This window comes from Acinonyx jubatus, chromosome E4 (genome assembly GCF_027475565.1).
Source record: "Acinonyx jubatus isolate Ajub_Pintada_27869175 chromosome E4, VMU_Ajub_asm_v1.0, whole genome shotgun sequence".
NCBI classification, from domain to species: Eukaryota; Metazoa; Chordata; class Mammalia; order Carnivora; family Felidae; genus Acinonyx; species Acinonyx jubatus.
Window position 1 is genome coordinate 21963998 of NC_069395.1, and position 12378 is coordinate 21976375.

Consider the following 12378-nt stretch of genomic DNA (forward strand, 5'->3'; position numbering starts at 1 on the left):
AGGAGGGCAGAGAGAGAGGGAGACACAGAATCTGAAGGAGGCTCTAGGCTCTGAACTGTCAGCACAGAGCCGGACGTGGGGCTCAAACTCAAAGCGCGAGATCATGACCTGAGCTGAAGTTGGATGCTTAACCAACTGAACCACCCAGGCACTCCAAAAATATAATCACTTTCAATTATAAAATAAATGAGTGCATAATGTGTTGCCATGAGCATTATATTAAAGATTGTTTCTTTGAATAATGTGTTCTCATCTAAAGCTGAACTCAGGTATTTCTGAAAATTGGTATGTGCTGTTAACTTGTGTGCTGGCCACAGTGATACTTTTTTTGCTTTCTTTTGAAATATCACCCAAGTACTGTATATTTGAATGATACAAGTTAGAAGCAGTGATCTGACTGCGGAAGGATAAAAATTCAAAAAGAATTTATTTCTACCTTAAGGCTTAGAGAAATATGATGTATTTAGAGCACTCTTTTTCAAAACTACACAAAAGCAGGACACAAACAGCTCATTAATACTTGTAAAACAACATTGACCTACAATGAGATTTTTAGGTTTAAAAGAAACTGTTGAGAAATGTTTTATTTTCCTTGAATCATTTGTTCCTTAAATTTAATTTCTTTATTCCTAAGGCCATTTATCATGATTAATTAAATGATAGCCATTAATTGAAATTCAGGTTCTAAAGGCAAAGAGAAATAGAAGTTTCAGCTAATTTTGTGTATTTTTTTTTGGTTTATTCAGTTAGGGTAACACTAAATTTAAGTCCATAAGATTTTGAAAAATATGTATATAACCTATAATATGTTATTATATAAGAACTATTCATATACACACATGTATACACATAAGAACTATACATATATAGACACACAAATTTGACCATTTTAAAACTCACTTTCTTTAAAAATTAATTTTCCATGATACCACAAATAGCATTTTGCCTAATAATCAAAGAGGTAATGAAATAGGGATTTAAAAATAAAGGCAAACTTTGGCCTAAGACTGATTATGGGAAACCTCAGTAGATGTTCTCATGGAAATAATTTCACTCCCTGGAATTTATGGTTTACTTATTTGTGAAAAGAGAGGTTGGATTAGATTTCTCTAACAGCATTTTAATGAGATAGAGTGGTAATCAGAATTAATTAAAAAAGCAGTTTCAAAATTGTTTGTTAGGTGCCCATTGAATGCATGGCTTTTACTGTGAGTTCCTACGCATAAAAATATATAATTTACTTTGTTTACTTTGTATTTTGCTATTTTGTTTTAATATATCATGTAAAACATGAGTGATAACATGTACGCATTATAAATATGAATACAAGCTGGAAATTCTAGCAAGAGAGATTAATGTCCTGTGTTTCCACCCGTTTCATTAAGAATATCTTAAAATCGCCAAAATGCCATAAAATAACAAAATAAATTTTATAGTGGCTCTAAAAATTTAGAAAATTATGCCTTCAGTGGAGCACCTGGATGGCTCAGCATGAAAATCTTGATCTCGTGGTCGTGAGTTCAAGCCCCATGGCGGGTATAGAGATTATTTAAAAAAAAATAAATAAATAATATAATAAACTTTAAAAATAGTCAATTAACACGTTTTTTTAAAAAAACATATGCAGCCAACAGAACAACATTTTTTGAAGAACTCTTGGATAATAAAAAGCAAGTGAAATTATATTTCAGGAATGGGGAAAAAGCAGAGAAAACAACAGGTCAAACACATTTAGGAAAAAACTGCTATAGACGTAAGAAAGCTCTTCCAAAAACATTCAAGTTCAGAGACAACATACACAAAAGAACCTGGAAGTTCAGGACCAATTGTCCAAATAATTCATTAGGATTACATTAAGGACAGATGGGTACTGTAGTCAGCTTATAGTAACAAGCAGCAATATTTACTCCGAGGTTAAATTGTGAAAACTGCTTTCCAGCTGTGAACTACTGTCTGAGAAAGGGTCTGAATATAAATATGGGGGTTTAAGAAAGAAGCAGAAGAATACCCAAAGTAACCCAAATTATAAGAAAGAAGAATGGCATGGGAAAGGGAGACTCTGATTCTGCTCTTAGCCATCTAAGTAAAGCATTTAGTATCGCTTAGACTAACTCATATTCTGCTGAGACCACAGTACTACCCTTTCATTATATTTCCTTAAAGAAAAACTTTCATTCATCACAGATAAGGAGTCAATAAAACTTAAGATGCAAAGAAACAATATTTGAGGAAAAAATCCAACACCATAAAAATGAAGACACCAAATTCAGCAATTGAGATTTAGGAAGAAGAAGAAGAAGGAGGAGGAGGAGGAGGAGGAGGAGGAAGAGGAGGAAGAGGAGAAGAAGAAGAAGGAGGGGGAGGGGGAGGGAGAGGGGGAGGAGAAGAAGAAAGTATCACATATTCATCAGTCATTACCACACAACCTTAAATTTTCAGTGGCTTAGAACAACAATGTCTACAAATGTTCAGTTTTATCTCTGGGGCTACTAATCTTTCTCATTCTCATTTTGGAACCCAAACTGATGGAATAGCTAATATATAGAACATTTGTAATAATATATTTCTAATCCTCCCTCTTATCTCTTAGACCTTTATTTAGACCTTTATTTTTCCCCCATGTGGTATTATTAAATAGCGTTACCTTCTTCTCTAGAAGGTTGGAACCTGACAGTCTCACATCTCACAAAGACTCAACCAACAAACAAAGGCTCATGAAGGCATTTTCTCAGCAAGAGTGTTTTTTCTTTGAAAGGAAGTCTCATCATTTAAGACCAACCGTTAAGACAATTAGCCTCCTTCAGTGGACAGGGAAGCAGGGGAACCCGCTTAGAAAGTTATCTTTAACTCTATCAACATAGATGTTCTACAGATTCTCTAGGTCCAGGTGGAGTGATTTTGGTATATATACATCACTACCTGGGATTTATTCAAAACCAAATATTTACAAACCAAATGTAATATAAGCCAAATGTTTATATTACTCTCTGTCTCTGTCTCTATTGAGTGAGTGAGAAAGAGAGCAGGAGGAAGGGCAGAGAGAATCTTAAGCAGGCTCCACATGGAATCCGATGTAAGGCTCAATCCCATGCTCAGCATGAAGCCCCATGCAGGGCTTGATTCCATGACCCTGGAGTCATGACCTGAGCTGAAATCAAGAGTTGGACATTCAACTGACTGAGCCACCTAGGCGTCCCTATATTACTCTATATACACCAAATATAAAACTATCAACGAAAATGCTTCTGCTGACAAATGACTAACCTCATGTGATATTTATGTCCAGCCTCTTACTAATTGAAATAAATTTCTTTTATATTAAATCTCTTTTATATCTCTTTTTTATTAATTTACTTTAGGTAGAAATCTTATTCTACCATAACATAGATAAAAAAATACTCTGTTGAGCTTTCATGATGATGGCAGCAATGGCTTATTTTATTGTTGAATAATACTTTCTAGAGAATTTATCATTGAAATTGTTCATACATTTCTGTTACTCTTCAGTCTTGTCTTAGAAAATGCTGCAACTACAAACTAGAAAACTACCTTTTTTAACAAAAATGTATCATGTTTTTGAAAAGATAAAAAGTATTTTGGAAATGTATTACAGTTCTCTTATTTTGCCTTTTGCAAAGAGGGCCCATAACATCCTTACTTTCAGAGGCATCTATGTGCCTCTAAGAAATACTGGATGGTTATTGAATCATTTGAGAGTGAAAAAAATTGTGTTTAGGAACTTGACATTTCCAAAGATAAACTCTTGAAAATTTGACCTTGGTAAAACTATATATAATTGGTTTTTTTTTTCAAGAAAATAAAGCAGTTCTAAGTGACATTTAATTTTATTATAATTCAGAAAAACATATTTATGATTGATCAGGAATCAGGATACAATAAATGGAAAATGTCTACCAGAAAAGGAGAAATACATGAATGACTTCAATACCTGTAGTTTGTGGGAAGGAGAAAGGAATTGAAGACAGGAGAAGCAGAGGTGATTCATGTCATTCTTTCCCTTGCCTTCCTGAGCTAGGGTCCTTCGTGACTATATCTGTTAGATAGGTTGAAGAGAAAACTGAATGCAGAAGTGCGTTATCATACTTCCTTTTTAAAACCCTGGAGGAGATGACCAGGCAGGGTAATTCAGTACAAATACAGTGTGTGAAGGTACAAAACACATCTGTAGTGGAGGGAGATGATTATCCAGATTAACCTCAGTTATTTCCATGTGACATTGAAGGAATTGACAAGTTCCTGCTAGTTTATTGCAAAGAAGAAAAAAGAGAGATTATTTTAAATATCACTGAGAATCTGGCTAGAGAGTTACCAGATGTGTTGCCAAAGAGTGTACACGATAGCCCTGTAATCAAATAGTTCAGTACAGGCTATCTATACTAGAAAGTCATGGCTACACCTCAGAATATTGTCTCAGGCCAGGGACACTCTAGGTTGCTCTAAGTTAGGAAGTGCTGAGAATGAAGCCAGTTAACAAAAACAGACTGTTGGTTCCCCAGCTACATATTTTAGGAGCAGAAACCAATAGGATTCCCAGGGATGGGAGTACACTAACCACACATCAATAAACACCAGCTGGCACTCCCCCTAAGAAGAGAACAGCTGTGCCTCAGTGGAATCCATTGCAAGAGCCAACATGAGACTCATATTGTAGGTGAGAGTAAAGGGAGGGAAGAATTTGATCTCATCCCTCTAGTTTATCTTTTTATATCTTTACCTGAGGGAAAGCTGGGAAAAGCTGAAATATCATTATTTTCAAGCTGGGAAAAGCTGAAATATAGTTAAATATTAAATGTACTCATGGGATGATTAGGTCACTTACAGAAATAAAGAAATTGCCACATACCTATGTAGGACCATAAAAAACATTTCCAATGCCACTGCAAAAATGATGATCAAAATACGTCATTTTAAATAAACATGTGCCTTTACATTGGCAATTTTTTTAAATGAATCATAAGTACAACCTTGTGGATAAACACATTAAAATAATTTCAAGTAAATTTAGTTATTATAAAATAAAGCAAAATACATAGTAAAATTTTTATGAACAAAAGCGCTGATTGTAAAAAATATCTAATATATAACATTAAATTAGTTTAAGGAAAAACAGTGATTGTACATACATATTATCTAGTATATATTACTAATAATATTACATGTAATCAATTTATACTATATAATTATATATAATAACCAACATATTAATATATTACTGTTACAGATATATATTACAGATCAAACCACATCTCAATTATTAGTTAAAACAATGTAATTTCATAAGAATTTGATATTTATGTTTTAATGTAATTTTTTTAATGTTTATTTATTTTTTTTTTTTGAGACAGAGGGAAACAGAGCACAAGTGAGGGAGGAGCAGAGAGAGGCGGAGACACAGAATCTGAAACAGGCTCCAGGCTCTGAACTGTCAGCACAGAGCCTGATGCGGGGCTTGAACCCACGAACTATGAGATCATGACCTGAGCCAAAGTTGGATGCTCAACCGACTGAGCCACCCAGGCGCCCCAATATTTATGTTTTAAATGACAGTCTAGCTGCTATGAATTTAAATATATTTTGGATATATATCATAATATTATATGTAATATATTTATTTATATATTTATCTCACAATATGTCATAATATTATATATTAAATTAATGGTAGATATTATTTATAGATATTTATAGATTTAATGGAATATATTAATATAATTAATAATAGATATTATAATATATATCCCAAATATATTTAAATTCATAGCAGCAGGACTTCTATTTCAAACATAAATATCAAATTCTTATAAAATTACATTGTTTTAACTAATAACTTAAAGATGTGATTTAATCTATAATTTTGCTAATTTGAGGCAGTTAACCAAAATGGGAAAATATATAGACTCTAGAACCAGATCATCTGACTCTGCCTCTAATTAGTTGTATGAACTTGATTATTAACTCTTTGTTCTTCAAAGTCCTTATCTGTGAAATGGTAATAATAACAGTACTTACTTCACTGGATTGTTTGCAGACTAAAATTAGAAGTTATTCTATGCTATATAAAGTGGTTAGAATAGTGCATGGCACATAGAAAACACTGTACAAGGCTTGACTTGTATTATTGTCTTCAACTAGTGGCCATCAGAAAGATTCCATAGCAAATATTAGATTATGCAAATTTCAAAAACACTAATTTCAAAATCAGATAAAGTATTCTTTTTCTCATTTTTCATCTTAGAAATATTCAAAATTCCAATTCCAAATGTAGAATCACCAAGCCAGTGCATTATTTTTCCAGTTTAAATTTTGTTTCTAAGTGATTTTAGCTCTGATTTCTGAAGTAGCTTATACAAAAATAGATGAAAAATAATCTACATATTTGGGGTAAGCTGTGATACATGTTTTCCAGACTTTTTTTTTAATATGTTACTTAGAATTAAAGAAGTTTGTGAAATATTTTCATACATATAGTGCTAATTAAAAGCTATTATGAAAGCATCTTCAGCTCAGGGGTTTTATAAAGTTCACTAACAATGGGCAGAATCTGGACGCTAATAGCTATACAGGCTTACCTAGGCAAATGCAAGCTTAGAGCTCTCTGTTAATTAAAATCAAAAAATTTATAGGAGAAACTCTACTTAACTATGGAGGTGCAGAAATACTTTTCCTTACCCTCAGTAGACCTGTTATATTTGGTTAAAATATATTCTTTAACTCCACTTTGACTGTTTTTGCCTCTGCTGGGGTAAGAAAGTGTAAGAGAACATCACTCCCAATGAAGCAACCAGGAAAGTAAGATAGTTTATAAAATCATAGCTTCTTAAAATCCTTCCCAGAACGGAGGACACAAATGTAAGTGAACAAAATCCAATAAGTGTGAAACACTTTTAGGAGAGAAGAGACCCAAAGCTGCTTTGAACTCTGTAGGGCAGAAGAGAGAAAACATCCATTCATGAAGGCAAGAAAAAACAGAGAAATTAAAAAAAAAAATGTATAGCTTAGTGAGGGCTAGCATGGTAATTTAGAATCCCTAAGAGTTCACTGGTCACAAAAAACGTTTGCAGCCAATCACCAACTCTTTACCATAGGACTTTATCAACATTCAGTTGGAGTGTTGGGGACACAGCAAGAAATGAGAGAAACTCTCCCTGCCCAGGTGCTCCAGCTTTCAAGGAAAGAGTTGCCTATGAGTGCCATAAGAGCAGGAGAGCTCAGAGTGACCTTCCTTGAGGCTGAGGCACATCCTTGCCAGCTGAGGGTAGGGCAGCAGTGAGAGAAAACTTCTAGATTCTGTTTGTCATGGAACACATGACAGAAACTCCAGCTGGGATAGGGGCAGAGGTGCTGAGAAAAATCCCCTGAGCAGGAGGTACGGGTGCTTCTGCTGACCTCTGAGGGCAGACAAAGGAAATGATAGAATCCTCTCGGTACTTCCAGCTCTCCACTGTGTAATGAGTGTGACTGCTGGTGGCTGGGCAAGGGGCCTGGGTGCCAAAAGGTACAAGCTGAGGTGCAGGCATAGAAGATTGCTTATGGCTGACAATGGGACAGTAGAACTAAGGTAAGTCCCCCAGACACCCATACAAGTTCATACTTGAAGAATAGTTAAAACTTATTCCAGACTTTGATGTCTTTCTTACTTAATGTTGTAAATTACATTTGAATTTTCACGTACTGACATGTGAACTCCATAATCCTAGGGACCTGACTCCTTCACACCAATTCCTTCAACACTGAGGTCATACTTTTTGTCTTTCTAAAGTCCACCCTTCTTGCTGACTATCTAATTAACTTCTGTTTTCTGGTCTGAATAGAATCTCTAGTTATTTAATCTTGTGCTGAGCTGTCATAAATATAAATAATTACATTTATATGTTCGTATAATGACCATAATAATGGTCAGAATGGATAATTAACCCATTTCCAGTTCAAGTTACTATCTATCTCTGCCTTCCCACATTATCTTTTCTACTTCACAAAAGATACTTTACTTTTTCCAGAGCAGTGGTGCACCAGCATCCTATATTTTCTATCTTTCTATAAATAAAATATAGAAGACTGTAAGTTCTCCAATATAAGGGAAGTGTCACTCCATCACAGTTTTGCAGGTTGTTGTAGTATCAGATCAAAGAGTTGTGTGTGCCTATTTGTGTTGAGGATGGTCTCGTGTTGGTTCATTGTAAAAACAAAATAATTCTGGACTTTTTACTCATCATGGAATGTGTATTTCAAGACATTCAAGACATTCAAAGACACATTCAAGGAATGTGTATTTGCTTTTAAGGAAAAAAGAAAACACTGATTTAAGTCCTGGTTTGGTCACACTTTCTGTTAGCCTTAGCAAGTATTGTATTGTACATTTATATGATTATAGTAATAACCTTGTCTATAAGATTTTGATGGGATAAGGAATGTAAATGAATGGAATTTGTATTCTTTAAGCACCATGTCTATTAAAGATATTCTGTTACTACTCAGAAAGTTCTTCATACTGATCCTGGACTTTACATCTTTTTGTTTTATTTTATACATTTGCTTAGAATCTCCATAATGCTAGGGGACAATACTGATTAAGTATATTCACTTTTCAACAAAGCAGTGTTTTTAAAGACGATTATCATACTCATTTAAGTATCTTTTTTTTTTTTTTTTTTTTGTAGCTGATGAATTCCCATATCCCCCATTGTTCTCCATGTTACTCATTATTCTAAGTTTTCTGCTTGGACTAATGAAGAAATTTTATAAAGATTGCAAAATCTTTATTGATTGCCCCTAGGTGAATTCCTCAACTATGAGTTTTTATTAACTTACTAAAAATTCAAAATATAGGTCAATTTTTTAAAAGACATTATTTTAGAGCAGACTTAGGATCACAACAAAATTCAGAGGAAGGTTCAGAGATTTTTCATATACTTTTTTCCCCATACATGCATAACGTCCCCTGTTATCAACATACCCATCTGAGTGGTATATTTGTTACCACTGACCAGCCTACGCTGACACATCATTGTCACCCAAAGTCCATAGTTTACATTAGAGTTCACTCTTGGTGTTTGCATTATATGAGTTTGCAGAAATGTATAATGACATGTATCCATCATTATAGTGTCATAAAGAGTCTTTTCATTGCTCTAAGAATCCTCTGTGCTTCACCTATTCATCCCTCCCTTTTTCCTAACTTCTGGCAAGCATTGATTTTTTTTTTTTTTACACTGACTCCATAGTTGTTCCTTACAGTTTAATTTCTGAATTCCCAGCCTGTGTTTCTTTTATTTCCTTTTATTGTCTTAGTAATATTAGCGTGGACTTCCAGTATGAATGTTGAAAAAGAATGGGGATTTATTGGATTTCATCAAATACTTGTTCTGCATCTATTTGTATGATCATATGACTTATCTTTTTTAGCTTGTTCATGTAAGTGATTGTGTTAACTGAGTTTTAATGTTGGACCAGCCTTGCACATCTGTAATAAATACTTGTGATTGTGCTGTAAGTTGTTTTTATCAATTGTTGGATTCAATTTGCTAATATTTTGTTGATTTTTATATGTTACATGCATGAGAGTTATTGATCTGTAATTTTTTGTTCTTATAATCCTTTTGTCTGCTGTATGTGTGACCTGGCCTCAAATGATGAGGTAGCACACATTCCCTCTGCTTCTATCTTTTGAAAGAGACTGTAGAGAATTGATGTAATTGCTTCTTGAAATGTTTGAGAGAAATACCAGTGACCCCAGGTGTCCCTGGGGCTTTCTGTATTGGAAGGTTATTAATTATTTATTTAATTTCTCTAATAGATATAAGCCTATTCAGATTATCTAGTTCTTGGGTTAGTTTTGACAGATTGTGTCTTTCAAAGAATTGGTCATTTCATCTATGTTATCACATTTGTGGACATAGAGTTGTTTATAGAATTCCTTGATTACCCTTTGGTTTCCATTGGATCTGTAGCAATCTCCCCTCTTTCATTTCTGATCATAGTAATTTTTGTGCTCTCTTTTTTAAGTTAGCCTGTCTGGAGGCTTATTGATTCTATTGATCCTTTCAATGAACCAGACTTTAGTTTCATTATTTTCTCTGTTGATTTCCTGTTTTCAATTTCATTGACTTCTGCTCTAATTCTTATTATTTCTTTTCTTTTGCTTACTTTGTATTTAATTTGCTCTTCTTTTTCTATTTTCTTAAGGTGGATGCTTAGATGATTGATTTTGGATCTTCCTTCTTTTCTAGTATTATGCATTCAATGCTCTAAAGTTCCCTGTAAGCACCGTTTGCTTACACAAATTTTGAGACATTGTGTTTTCATTTTAATTTAGTTCAAGTTGTCTAGCTATCTCGGTTGGTAAGGCATGAGACTCTAAAGTTAGTTTGAATATTTTAAAATTTCTCTTGAGATTTTCTTTGGCCCATGCATTATTTAGACATGTGTTGTTAAATCTTCCTGTATATGGGGATTTTCCAGTTATCTTTCTGTTACTCACTTCTAGTTTAATTTTGCTTTGGTTTAAGAGTAGAAATCGCATGGTTTCTTCTAAATTTGTTAAGGTGTGTTTTATGCTCAGTATTTAGTCTGTCTTGGTAAATGTTTCTTGTACGCTTGAAAATAATGTGTATTCTGCTGTTGTTGGATGAAGTAGTCTCTAAGTGTCAGTTATATTCAGTTGATTGATTCTTTTGATGAGATCAACTATGTCATTTTCTGCCTGCTAGATCTGTCCGTTTCTCAGGGAGGAGCGTTGAAATCTACAGCTATGATAGTGGATTCATCTACTTCCTGCAGTTCTATCAGTTTTTGCTTCACACACTTTAATGCTCAGATTTTAGGCGCACACACATTAATGATTGTTATCTCTTCATAGAGAATTGACTCCTGTATCATTATGCAATGCCCCTCTTAATCCCCAGTAACTTTCCTTGCTGTGAAGTCTTCTCTGTCTGAAATTAATGTAGCCACTCATGTTTTCTTTTGATTAATATTAGTATGTTATATCTTTCTCTACTCTTTTATTTCTAGTCTATATGTGTCTTTATATTTAAAATGGGCTTCTTGTAGACAGTGTATGATTAAGTCTTATATTTTGGTCCACTCTAATAATCTCTGTCTTTTCCTTGGTATATTTAGACCATTGACATTTAAAATGATTATTGATATAGTTGGATGAATATCTAACATATACATGACTGTTTTCTATTTGTTGCCTAGTCTCTGTATTTTTTAATATTTAATTCCAGTGTACTTAACATACAGTGTTATATTAGTTTCAGGTGTATAATATAGTGATTCAGCAATTGCATACATCACCTGGTGCTCATCACAAGTGTACTCCTTAGTCCCTACCCCCTCTAGTAATCATCAGTTTGTTCTCTATAGTTGAGTCTGTTTCTTGGTTTCTCTCTCTCTCTCTCTCTTTTTTTCCCTTTGCTCATTTGTTTTTTTTCCTTAAATTCCACACATGAGTGAGATTATATATTATTGATCTTTCTCTAACTTATTTCGTTTAGCATTATACTTTCTAGCTCCATCCACATTGTTGAAAACGGCAAGATTTCATTCCTTTTTATGGTTGAATAATATTCCATTACATGTATAATATATATATGTATACATACACATATATATGTATACATATATGTGTATATATATATGTATATACACACACACACACCTTATCTTCTTTATCCATTCATCTGTCAATGGACACTTGGATTGTTTCATTAATTTGGCTATTGTAAATAATGCTGCTATAAATATAGGGGTGCATGTATCCATTTAATTGGTGTTTTTGGGTTTTTTGGGTAAATAGCCAGTGGTGCAATTACAGGATTGTAGGGTAGTTCTATTTTTATAGTTTCTGTACTTTTGCCTTTTCTTCTTTTTCTTGCTTTTGTGGTTTTAATTGAGCATTTTGTATGAATTTATTTTCTTTTTTTAGTATATTAGTTATACTTCTTTTTGAACTTTTTTTTTAGTGTTTGCCCTAGAGTTGCATTATCCAATTACAACTAATCCAAGTCCATTTTCAAAGAGCACTACACTGCTTCATGGATAATGTGCATATCTTTTAATAACACAATAACCCTAATTCTTCCTTTTTGTTTCTTTTATTGTTGCTGTCATTCATTTCACTTATATGTAAGTGTATATGTATATGCATAAAATATATATAAGCATACATAATCAAATACAATGTTGCTATTATTAATTTGAACAAACTGTTTTCTGTTAGATCAATTAAGAATAAGAACGTATGTTTTTATTTTACCTTCACTTATTTCCTCCCAATGTTCTTTCTTTTTCTGTAGATCCTACTTTCTTTTTTTTTTTTTTTTTTAGATCCTACTTTCTAATAAAGAATTTCTT